The sequence below is a fragment of the Rhinolophus sinicus genome, chromosome 12 (genome assembly GCF_057876585.1).
Source record: "Rhinolophus sinicus isolate RSI-liver-muscle chromosome 12, RSI-T2T, whole genome shotgun sequence".
In the NCBI taxonomy this organism is placed as follows: domain Eukaryota; kingdom Metazoa; phylum Chordata; class Mammalia; order Chiroptera; family Rhinolophidae; genus Rhinolophus; species Rhinolophus sinicus.
Window position 1 is genome coordinate 43640699 of NC_142512.1, and position 12162 is coordinate 43652860.

Sequence of the window (12162 nt, forward strand, 5' to 3'; positions counted from 1 at the left end):
AAATTTCATTATGTAAAAGCCTCAGGCAAGAGACTGTAACATGGCATTCTCGTGACAAGAAATGGCATGGGCAAAGGCAAGACCGGGGGGGACACAGACTTATCCTGGAGGTTAAAAGAAATGATCAATTTGTTTGAAATGTAAAGAATATTTTAATAGAGGAAGCAGTATAGAAAAAGGTGGAAAGGCAGTTTGAAGCCAGTTCATTAATGGACAACCTTAAATAGCCAACTTTACCCAGACTTAAAGGCAGCACAATGTCATTAAAGGTTTTTCACATGGGAGTGACACATCGACCGGTGCTTTAGAGAGACCAGTTGGGTGGGATGGATTAAAAGAAAGTAAAAAGGCAAAGACCAATGAAGAAGCTACTGTAATAATCCAGACAGGATGTAACAAGAACCTCAACTAAAGTGGTCACCACAGTACAATGGTCAAAGTCTCCTCCAAGTTTAAATCCAGAAATTGGAAGTGGCTAAAGTGTGCAGAAGAGCCAAATAAGTGACACGAACGTAAAATGTACAGGTTCTTAAAGACAAGAGAGAAGGCTCTCTTTTCCTTCATAACTTCATCTTCTTTACGATGAAATCTTTCCATTTACTCCTCCTCATAAAGCAATTCAGGTTTGGTATATCCCCTCTATTCCTAACACCAACAACGCAAACCCAGCCAGGCGTGCCTTAGGCCTCTGATCCATTCCACACCTATTTATCACCTCACTTCTCTGCCCAGAATAGCTCCTGGTGCCTTTTTCATGAGTCAAAATTCTCCAAGATGAAACTTAACATTTTTGCTGCGACATTCATCTATAGTCAAATTATTTCCATGTCACTGACTGAGATGTTCGACTTTACCCCATGAGCTCAGTGTCCCAGGAAGGAAGTTTAGGAAAGCAGATGTATATTTTTGCGTTTTCCAAGAATGAATAACAATAGGAAATGTTTATACTTTAATCATTTATTTTAATAAAATGTAGGACCTTAACTGTATTTACTTAAATATATAAATACTGTAATTATTTTCTGTGGATTTTTGACGCATTTTGGAGAACTTGAAATCAATTAACGGAGTGAAAAGGTTAAAACAATATCAAAGCAAGTGTATCAGGCAGTGTGAACCTAGAACTGTCCTGATTCCCAATTCCATAATCTTCGTCTGTGCTGCTGTTTGTACTTAGAAGGCCCTCTACCCTTCAAGCCCAAAACTTAATTCTTCAATACACAGTATCTCTACAAAAACTTTTCCAGACTATTCAGATTCACACTGCTTTCTTCCTAAATTGTACAATGCACTTCAAGTCACCATCACTCAATCCAAACATCTGAATGCTCCCTAATTGTCAATTTATTAATTCTAGTTCCAAGACAGGCAACATTCTTTAGTATCCTTCTTTTTCATGCCATCTTTATCTAGAAGTTGGTACAGAGAAAACACTGTAAGCACTTACTGACTAGGCTAGAATAGTCAAAACAGATTTCGCTGAGGTAGGGCTTCAGAAAAAGATGAGGAAACTCCAACCAAGAAACAGACATAATCAAAATAATGAGAAAGGATTTGGGAGATGATCCTCCAAACAATTTGGATGAACCAAGTGGTACATGTACAGCTTCTTAGGAAGAGCGAGAGGACGAAAGCAGTGATTTGTGATGATGTACTGAAAATATTATAGGACACACTAGAAAGCATTTTTTTTTTACATGGAAACAAATGTAGACATGTTATGAAATACAATAGGGAGGCTTAATTTTTATTATAAAATAAATAATGTGGACCTCATCAACCCAGTCCCTAACCCTTTCCAATGCCAACAGGGCTTCCTAAATGAAAAAGTTTTATAATTACTAAGAGAATTGTAGCTCTGACTGGAGGATTGGTTATTATTATGACTACTGCTCACTAACATTAATTGACCTTTACTATGTTAGTCACTGTGCTAAGTGTTTTTACACGTGTTCTCATTTAATCTTCATAATAACACTGGAAGGCAAGTACTCTTATTCTCATTTTATAGATCAGGAAACTTGATGTTCAGAAGTTATGTGCCCAAAATCACACAACTCCTAAGTTTCAGAGGCAGGTTCAAATCCCTAATTATAAAGCCCATGCTTTTTTAACCACTGTACTAAGTAGTTTCAGGCTAGGTTTAAATTGGAAAGGCTTTAACTAATAGTTACTAGATTTCGAATTTTAGTCTTTAGAGGAAAGTCAATGAGGGAATACCAACCGATTATCTCCAATAAACCTTTTATTATAATACCCATAATATTAAAAGCACCACACTAAGTGCTTACAATGATGACAAGGACCAGTAAAGACACACGCTACTGTGTGATCAGGGAATCCCAGGAGACCATATTAGAGGAACTTCACACAGGCTGAAAGTGGGTGGGGATCACAGAAGGCCTCCCAGAGGGAACATCTAAGTTGAAAGCTAAAGAATGAGCAGGGTCCAGCATCACCCATACTGCTTACTTCAAGCATCCCATATCCAAAACCCATTCCCTACCCCCAACACCAAATACAAAACCAATTCCTGCCCCTCAAACATTCCCTATGTGAGTGAATCCTGTTCCCAGTCACTGACTTACCATACATTATAGATATCTCATTTAAACATACACTAATGCTAGACACAAATAATACAAAGACTACAGGAGTTCATGGTCTAATGTGGAGGGAGACATTAAGAATTGTAAGTTTCATTGTAAAAAATAAGATATAAATTAGGTGTGAAGGTAAATCCAGATGATAAAGCACTGTGTTTTGCCTGAAGGGATCAAGGAAGGCTTCCAGGAAGAGAGGACATTCTGACTGAATTTTCAAGGCTGACTCAGGAGGGTTCAAAATAGGTAAAATAATAGGCACATTCATTCCATCCTTAATGCCACTACCTTAGTTCAGAACCTCATTATGTACTATGGTAACGCAGGCAGTAATAATCTCCCAACTGCTTTCTTCCTGTCTCAGCAAGACTTCAATCTAACATCCACTACCAAAATGATTGGAAAAGGAGGAATAGAAGGGAAGGAGGGAGGGAACATAAATCTGACCATGTTGTGCTCTTGCTTAAAATCTTGTCAGTGACACTACGGTAAAGCTGAATCTGAACTCGTCACTCAGCATATTATCTACCCCCTTTTTCACATTCAGCCTCAACTCCAACCTGCGCCCACTCCAGCCGCCTGTACCATGCAGTCCCAGGCACTTCCAGCCCTTGCACCATTCTTCAAGCATGCTCCTCTTTTAAGATTCATGCTCTTGCCAGTGTTCCCCTCCCTCTCCAGTCTTACCTGCACTTCCATGGCACCTGGGCAACAGCTCAGAATGTAAAATAAACTCCCAATTGTCTTTCCCTTCCTTCCCTAGACTCCTTTAAAAAGGGTTATGGTTTGTTTTAGCTTTATACTACACATGTAGACTGGGGCTGGCAGACAGTGAACCAATCAATACATGTTACCGTGTTTCCCCGAAAATAAGACCGGGTCTTATACCGTATTTCCCCAAAAATAAGACGGGGTCTTGTATTAATTTTTGCTCCAAAAGACACATTAGGGGGTATTTTCAGGGGATGTCTTATTTTTTCATGTACCACAATCTATATTTATATTTATTCAAATACAGTCATGTCATCTTCTTCTAGAACATCGTCATAACGTACTAAATGTATCCGTCTGGCTGATGATCTTAACTGGGGCTTATTTTTGGGGTAGGTCTTATTTTCGGGGAAACACAGTAGTTAACCTGAGCATGCTATGTTGAATGCATCAGGTGGAGATCTATTCTGAAGTTAAAGGGGATGTCTGATCACAGTGATAACAACCTAACAAGAAATAGGCATCAACTGAATCTAGGACAGACTTCATCTACCTCAAATTCCAGTCACTTATATTGCCAAGCATCTGCACTCAGACTGGCAAACTTTTTAATCTATTAAATTTGGTTACATAAGCCGTCTGAAGGCAGTATCTATCAAAATTCTAAATGCAATTACTCAAACTTGTACTTAGTAGCTGGACTTCTAAGAACCTACCCAATAGAAATATTCTCAGATACAAAAACATGTATGTACAAGTCTCTCACTTAAGAATTATAATGCAAAAAAAAAAACTCTAACCACCTTAAACTTAAAAAAGACACACTAGATTATACAGCCATTTTAAAAAAGAACTGTATGTTATGAAAAACCTGATATATAGCTAAGTGGGGGGGGAGATCAAGCTACATAAGTACGATCCCATTTTTAATATAAATAGAAAAACATTTTGAAGAATGACTACATATCAAAATATTAATTTATGTTTATCCTATTTCTAACCTATCACTGAATTTAAATTTCCTACCAGTCTAGCTCACAAAAATACAAAGAGGAAAAAAATGAACTTTTATCTCACTTCTTTCTAACAAACTCTAATAAAACAAGTGTTTGAACAATCCTAAAATCAGGGACTTCTTGAAGGGTCCAAGCAATTCAAAAGCAAACAAGTTATTCTTGGCAGGGATCCCTGACCAAATTCCAGGGATCTCACTAAAACCTACCTTTCACTTACTGAATTAATGATAAATCAAAATTAATTTTTCCAATGCCAGGGAAATTTTAAAAATTAATACTAACATCCTTTCATTCTCTTGGGAGGCTAAAGGGGAAACTAGGAGGGGCAAGCAGTAAACCAGTAACTGCAAAAACAGCTGCCCAATTTGTTTTTTTGATACATACTTAAGGTCTTCAAAATCCTCAGTTCTCCATGATAATGTATGAACAGTTTAATGAAACTTTCCTGACAGTTCAACTTATCAAACCAGTATTTCTACAAAGCCTTATACTAGCAAACATCAGAAATTAAACTAATTAACTTTCGCCTCTATCCCTTCTCACCCTCTGGTAGAAGTGCTAATAAGCAGTCACAAAGGCCAAATAGCAAGTGGCAAGAGAAAGCCTGAATATCAGTTTTCAGCAATTTTTGGTTTAACAGTCTAACAACAAAATTGTTATTCATCTTTTTTATTCCCCAACACTTCCCCTCCAACTGAGATTAACCAAGTCTGACCTTAAACTGCTCCTTTTTTAAAAAAGAAATTAAAAGGTGAGGGACTCCATTAAGTTTGATGCCACCCAAGCAACTTTTTCCAAACAAGGGCAGAATCTGCTGTAGTTAAAATTCAGAGTGATATCTCATTTGGGATTCCTGGTTCAAGTAACAAGAACCAGAGTTTTTGATAACATCTAGATAAAACTGCACTGAATTTACCTCCACCTTACATTTCCTGATTCTCAAAAGCTTGGGGAGAAACTGTAATTCTAAAAAAAAAATTAGAACTGGGGGTGGGGGGGGAGGCAAGCTTATAGTCAACAACAGTAAAATATACAGACAAATTAATTCTCAGTTAAATAATTCCCTAATAGGTCAGGATATTCAAATGTTAAAATTTTATGGAGCTAGCTTAAAATCTTGAAAAAGCAAAAAAAAAAAAAAAAAAAAAATCTTGAAAAAGCAAGCCTTGCTGAAAGCAATATTAATTAAGCAGCTATTATTTGCCAGACACCACTACCCAACAGAAGGAACAAGAATTTAAAAGGTCTCTCCACCTTGAGGGCCTCTTGGCATAAAGGTTTAAAACCTTCATATACAAATCTTTAAGTTCTTTCAGACTACCCAAGTTTATTTGCATTTCTCTTATGAGTTGTGCTTTCTACTTTGAAGTCAGTTTTCTTCATTTTAGGTTTACCTTTATTCTACCAAAGAAAAAGCTTAACACACAAACACACACAAACACACACACACACACACACACGCGCGCACGCCAATTTCAGACCTTTTTGGAATCCAGGCTTTTTGTAAATCACACCTATTGGTTTATTTTCTCCTATACATTTTACCCTGCATTCTAAAACACAGGCACATGGCATAGCGTAGAAACAAATGATAACTGAACTAACAGTGACCCTCCCAATTGTACATATTGGTTTTTCCTCTGACCCACAATTGTATCCACAATCTGCAAGTGACACCCAAGGATACCATTTACCCGCTACCTCTTCTTGTGGCCTTCAAATATTGGTGATATTTGTCTTTTCTAATTCATATTCTCTTTACTAACCATTATTGTGGTTCATTATTTGATCTCACATTTCAGAGAATGGGAAGTACTGATGAAAGAGTCTTATGAATTATTACACTCTGGCAGGAATATTTTTGCACAACTTTTAACATGCCCAGAGGCTATTATGCAATTTATTAGGATAGAAACTATAATTTAAACGTACATCTTCAGAAGCAACATGAAGACTCAAAAACCAGTCTTAATATAGATTTCCAAGAAATAAAGCCCTATTTTAGGTAAAAGACCTGGTCCAAATACTTTCTCCACTGACACAGTAAGCAGGCCAGGTGTTTGGGACCATTTTATTTGAGACACCTGCACTGTACTTCTTTATAAAGTGATCAAATAAAAGGGCACTAATGTAAAATATGCTTCCTGAGTCCTAGAACACTATAACCAATCAAGGCAGAAACTTACTTAAAATAGAAAGAGGGCAAAGAAAAGGTGCTTTAAAACTCTAAATAATCAACAGAAGGCCGCATACTTAATCTGCACATTTCCTCCTTTCCAAACTCAAGGGAATGGAGAGATTCTTTGAGGGAAAAAGAATCATTTAAAAAATATCTCTCTTCAGGAAGGAAGTCACGTAAATTTCTGTGTCTTAATGGCCTCAAAGAAGAAAAAAATAACCCCTACCAAGCCCTGAGGGAAGCTGACTAAATATAAAAGGAATAAGCATTACTCTTTAAATGAAGGATTTTCAATGACTGTTGTTTAGAAAATACAACATGGATTTGTACAATGGTTTTTACATTTAAAAATTCTTTTCTAGTATAAAAAGGTAACTAGCTTTATTCACAAAGTTCCTAACTAGAACCTCTCAAATCAAATATTAAAATACCTTCTCAAACCAGCATCACCAACCACAATGGCCCTATGTTTACAGGTTACATGAGTCAGGTTATATCAAACAGAACAAATCTAAAACTTATTTTACTTTAAAAATACAATTAAAATCTGTGGTCAACCCAATAAAATCCAGAGGATGTAGGTTACAGTGTAGCATTACTAGAGCTAGAAGAGTATTGGCAGTGTTTGAAGAAGGAAAAAATGGAGTAGAGTTATCTTCCCTCTCACCTTGATAAAAGTTCAAAAGTGAACTAAGGCTTATTCATTTTCTAGCTTCCAGAATTTTCCTCAACAGGATAATAATAAGTCACCTAACAATCAAAGAATGCTCTGCAAGTTTAGCCACAGAAATAACATGTGTAGGCAAGAAGAAAGAAAATCAGACAAAAATTTAACATCTCACTTTGGTGAAGCACAAAAGTCAAATACTAATGTTCTGAATAACGCTTTCAGGAAAGATGCAGGAACACTTCTAAATACTTCACTTCAGTAGATTCATATAAGGTATAAGGATCAAAAACCCCACCCCATCCCACTTCAAGGCTCCACCAATATTTAACTGATCACTCTTTTTTAACTGTCTACAGACACAAATCACAAAATACTTATTTTATACATATTTCAAGGAGGCAGTCATCAGAGATCATCTTCACCATAATAAAGGTGTTAAAAATCTTTGTCACAGCTAATGTTTCTCTCCAACCAGTGCACACTTCAGAAATAAAAAGTTAACCACCTCCAGTCATGAGATCACTAAGAAATACATAAAATGCGCTAAAGGTCAAAGGCACTGCATACTTTATTGGAGAAACCTAGTGTAAATCAAAATCAAGAATTCCATGACCAAAATCAAAAATATAAATCAGTTACCCCACATTTATAATACATTTTTAAAATTCCCAAGGGATGAGCATTCTTACCTTGCCTTATTTTTAGAACTACACATCACACTGCACATATCACATGACATGATGTAACTGTTAGCCAAGAAAATGGCCCAAACCATTCAAAATATACATAGTAAAAGGACACAATTCAATGCATCCTTAAGAATCACTGCATTTCATATTTACTTTTAAAAAATGTTTAACTCAGTATTTTTTAAATTGTAAAAGTTGATAGTAACCTATGTAGAAATGAAATATACTTGGTATTTTATAAAATAGTAATTTACTCAATTATTAGGAAAAAACTGATACAAAGAAACAGACAACTGAACATTCTTCCAAACCTACACGATTAAAAGCAAATAAATATTCTCCAGATCAAAAGCACAAGAGAAAGGTAATGAAATACCTTGAGGTGAAGCACAATTATTACTCAAAAGTATTCACTTGTTGTTAGGAGAAAAGAAAAACCGTTTTAACTGACAAGCCTGCAGACAATTGAAAATTTCTAAATTGGTCAGACAGTATGTTAGAAAAGGAAGCAAGCATATCCTATAAGGGGGGGGAGGGGAAAACACACCCACTTAAGCCTTTGTAAATACTGGTACTTTAATTGACCCCAAAAGTAGGGAAAACAAAATCTATACTATTCTGAGATACGAAAAATATATTCCAATGGACTACTTTCCATACTTGAAAGTGCTTTAGAGACGAAGTCCAGTAACAATCTACAACTATATCATGATTATGCAAGTCAAAGATTATGTAATTTTATCCTTTATTATAAACGTTCTCGGACTCTAAAACTAAAACAACTAAAACGTTGTGATCTCTCGAATGGGGAGGAGAGAGGTTCTTTTGGGCTACAATTTAAAAATATAAACACACACCCCAAAACAAACAAAAAAACAATGATTGCTAGCCACGTGACAAAGGAGATGGCAACACCAGGATTGTGAATGGAGGGGAGGGAGGCGAGGCAGGAGGACTAGAGAGGTTTCTCGGAACTTTGGGGACCTCGGGATTTGGGTCACGCGACCCTTAAGATACCAAACTCTAGCCTTAAGAGTTGTACCGTTAATACTCTCAAATACAGTTTTATTAATAGGTCACGAAAAATGCACCAGTGACCTCTAGAATAAAGGGGAAAAAACGGAGGAGGAAAGAGCAATTTAAAGTGGCGCCATCATGTCACCCCGTTCTCCCCTAAGGCAATCCAATGAGCAATAGTTAAGTAACGTGTTTCTCAAAAAAAAACCACACTTGGATCCCGAAAATGGAAAACAAAGGGATTTTTAAGTAAAACATGAGGGTAGGATTATTTATTGTATGGAAAAACCACCAAACTATCTGCCGAGAATCAAAAGACCGTCAGCCGGAAAACAGGCCCCCCAAACTCACTTAAAAGCAAATAAATGCCTCTTCCTCTTTAGTTTAAAAAAAAAAAAAAAAAAAAAACACGTCCGCCTGAGGAAGACTAGATCTGAAAACCTAAGTGACCTCAATTTACAGGCAACAAAAATAATAAATAAATGAAACAAATAATCATTTCACTAAACAGAGTTGAGATACACACCGTGGAACGCACAAGATGTTTCGAACACAGAAAGGCCTTTTACAGTCAAGAGAAGTTCAAGGCGAGAGCCAGAGTTTGTTTTGGGATTTTTTTAACGGGAATAAATCGTTTTCTTAAGGCCTCATTTTTAAATAGAACGCCAAAGGAAAAGCTGGCGAACGAGGCGGCAGCTGGTGGGGAAGGGCCCCCGCACACCCCCGCCCTTGGGGCGACTCCCAGCCCCGGACCCGCAGCGGGGAAGCCCGAAGAGGCCATTTAAAGTTCCGGGGATTTTTTCCTGCCCTGCCCTGCCTTTCTAGTTACAACTAACAAAGAGAGGGAGAAATGGGAGCCACAGGGAGAGCGAGGAGAAGGAGAAAGGGCAGCGGGAGGAGGTGGAGGAGAGGAGCAGCAGAAGCACCTACCACGTGATGGAGGAGCGTAGCCCGGGCGGATTCAGCCCCACAAAATGGGCGCAGTTTGCAAACAGCCCCCGGCCTGGGCGCCGAGGGCCGGCGGCGGCGGGCGGGGGCGCGCGGCGGCGGCTCCGGCCCGGGCCCGCCGCTCTCCTCCCCCCCGGCGCCCGGAGCCGCCCTGACTTTCCGGGCGGGGGGGCGAGGCGGAGGGGGAGGGGAAGGCGGCGGCGGGGAGCGGCCGCTTTTTCTTCTCTTTCGGGCCCTTTCTCCGGCCTTCCTCGGCTCCGACGGGGCCTGGGCACGGCCGGGGACCGCAGCCCGGCCGGGAGGACGGACGGGCGGGGGCAGAGGGTGAAGCCGCCCCCCCGCCCCGCACAAACAAGCGCCGCCGTCTGCAGCCCGAGCCCGCACCCCGACCGCCACCCCCGTACGTCTCTTCCTGGCCGGAGAGCGCGCTCCGGCCGCCCCCCGCACCGCCGCGGCGAGACGAGTCGGCTTCGCTACGGCGCTCGGTTGTCCCGCCGGTTCGGCGAGCGGTGGCGGCGGTGGCGGCGGCACTGGGAAAATGGCGGCCGAGCTCCTTTTCCCTCCCCCCCTTTAATCTGAAGCGGAGGGAGAATGGAGCGAGCGAGCGAGCGGGCGAGCGCCGGGGACACGGGGAGGAGGGACAGCAGCGCCTCCGCCGGCTGCGGCTGCGGCGGCTAAGGGCCGCTCCGCCCCGGCGCGCCGCCAGGGGGCGCCCGCCGCGCCACCCCCGCGGGCCGCCAGGAGGCGCGGCCGCCGCCGCCGCCTCAGTCATGGCTCCTCGCCGCCGCCACAGTTTCTGCACCTCCATCTGCGGAGGCCGCGGTGGCGGGCCCCAGCTGCTCCCAGAAGTGCGGCGTCGGCACGCGGCACTGCGGCAGGCGGGGTAGGCCCTTGCTCTGGCCGAGGTGAGGCTAACCTGAGGCACTGACGCCGTCACATTCCCTCCTCGCCGGGGTTGGCGGGGCCGCGCGCCGGCTATGAGGGGCAAGGCGGGCTAGCGGGGTGGAGCGAGAGGACGTGAACGAGGAATTGTTTGCACTGTGTAGTAAACAGGCTAATGCCTGTTTACGGTGCCCACTATTCCAGGGTAAACGTGTGCTGAATCGGGTAGGAAGCTCCCTGACCAGTGAAGCGCTCCCTGCCGCCCTTTGTCCTAGCAGCCTGCCTCAGTACACTGCAGCACGCCTGGGTACTATCCCCAGCGCCGCGCTCCGCAGCCGCCAGGGTAAAAAAAAAAAAAAAAAGAAAAGAAAAACAAAAAAAAAACAACACCCGCACGTCGTCATTGCGCAGGCGCAGGCCACGGCCCGCGGCGGGCCAGCCCAACAAGGGGAGGCAGGAAACGAGAGGGGAAGTGATGGCCCACCAGCGCCGGGCCCGCTGGGAACTGTAGTTTTCGTTAAGAAGTACGCGCCTTGTTTTGGGTGTCATGGCTTGGCAGATCCGCCAAAACAGGCAAATGGCATTACACAATGAGTATTTATGCTTCCTGTCGCCACCAAAAGGAAGTTCACTGCCATGCTGAAAGTTTAACAAAGAACACAGAAATCCAAACCTCAAAACAAAAAGCAAACATCCCACTTTACTACCAGAGTTGGTTTAAAGTACTGGCACTATAATTTCTCATGACCCATCTGTCAGTATATACCGTATTTCTTTGCTTTCCCAAAACAAGGCCTTAAAAATAATGGAACCTTTTCTAGATTTTAAAAATTCAGCAAATAATGCAGTGTCACATTTACATAAATGCATGAATTGTAATTCCACCATCCATTAAAACTTAAAAAAAAAAAAGTTGCCAAAAGATGAACTAAATGCTTTGAGATGTCAAAAAAGAACTCTGGGATTCATCAAAATATTATTTTAAATGAAGACAAAAATGTTTCCAACAATTCAGTCATCAAATTCAGCAGATGAGAAGAGTATGGTTTACTACCAAAAATGAAAATGAGAAATGTTCAATACTGTTTTGTGGCTTACCAGAACCAATATCCGGTGGTATGCCTCACTTCTGCTAGTCAAAAAAACATCGTTTTAGTCCTTCTACAAACTTACACGAGCTCACCAGCTCCTACAGTATCTGCACCTATATTTTCATGAGTTACCATTTGTACTCTTAAAGTCACTCTCAAGCACAGTCATGGTTCTCAAATATCAAAAGCAAGCAGCTAAGGAAGTCACAGGGTCAAATTACACAAAGAATAAATTAATATATGGATACATGCTTGTATACACATCCAAAATGGATCCTGGTCTTGGCTTTTGAATTTATAATCCCAGGGAAGAAAATTTAGTTGATTTAAAAAATGTACCCACATATCTCCACATA

At 41.0% G+C, this 12162-nt stretch overlaps 1 protein-coding gene across 3 annotated transcripts in view; it reads right to left on the reverse strand.

Moving 5' to 3' along the window:
• Positions 1-12162, reverse strand: part of KANSL1 (KAT8 regulatory NSL complex subunit 1) — a 158825-nt gene that overhangs the window by 124094 nt on the left and 22569 nt on the right. Inside the window, exon 1 of one of the 3 annotated variants that reach the window (XM_019732940.3) lies at positions 9816-9954. The exons of the other annotated variants lie outside the window; for them this stretch is intronic. The gene's annotated coding sequence lies outside the window, so the exon portion shown is untranslated. Of the gene's footprint in view, positions 1-9815; positions 9955-12162 lie in introns of those variants that run through there. 3 annotated transcript variants of the gene reach the window in all.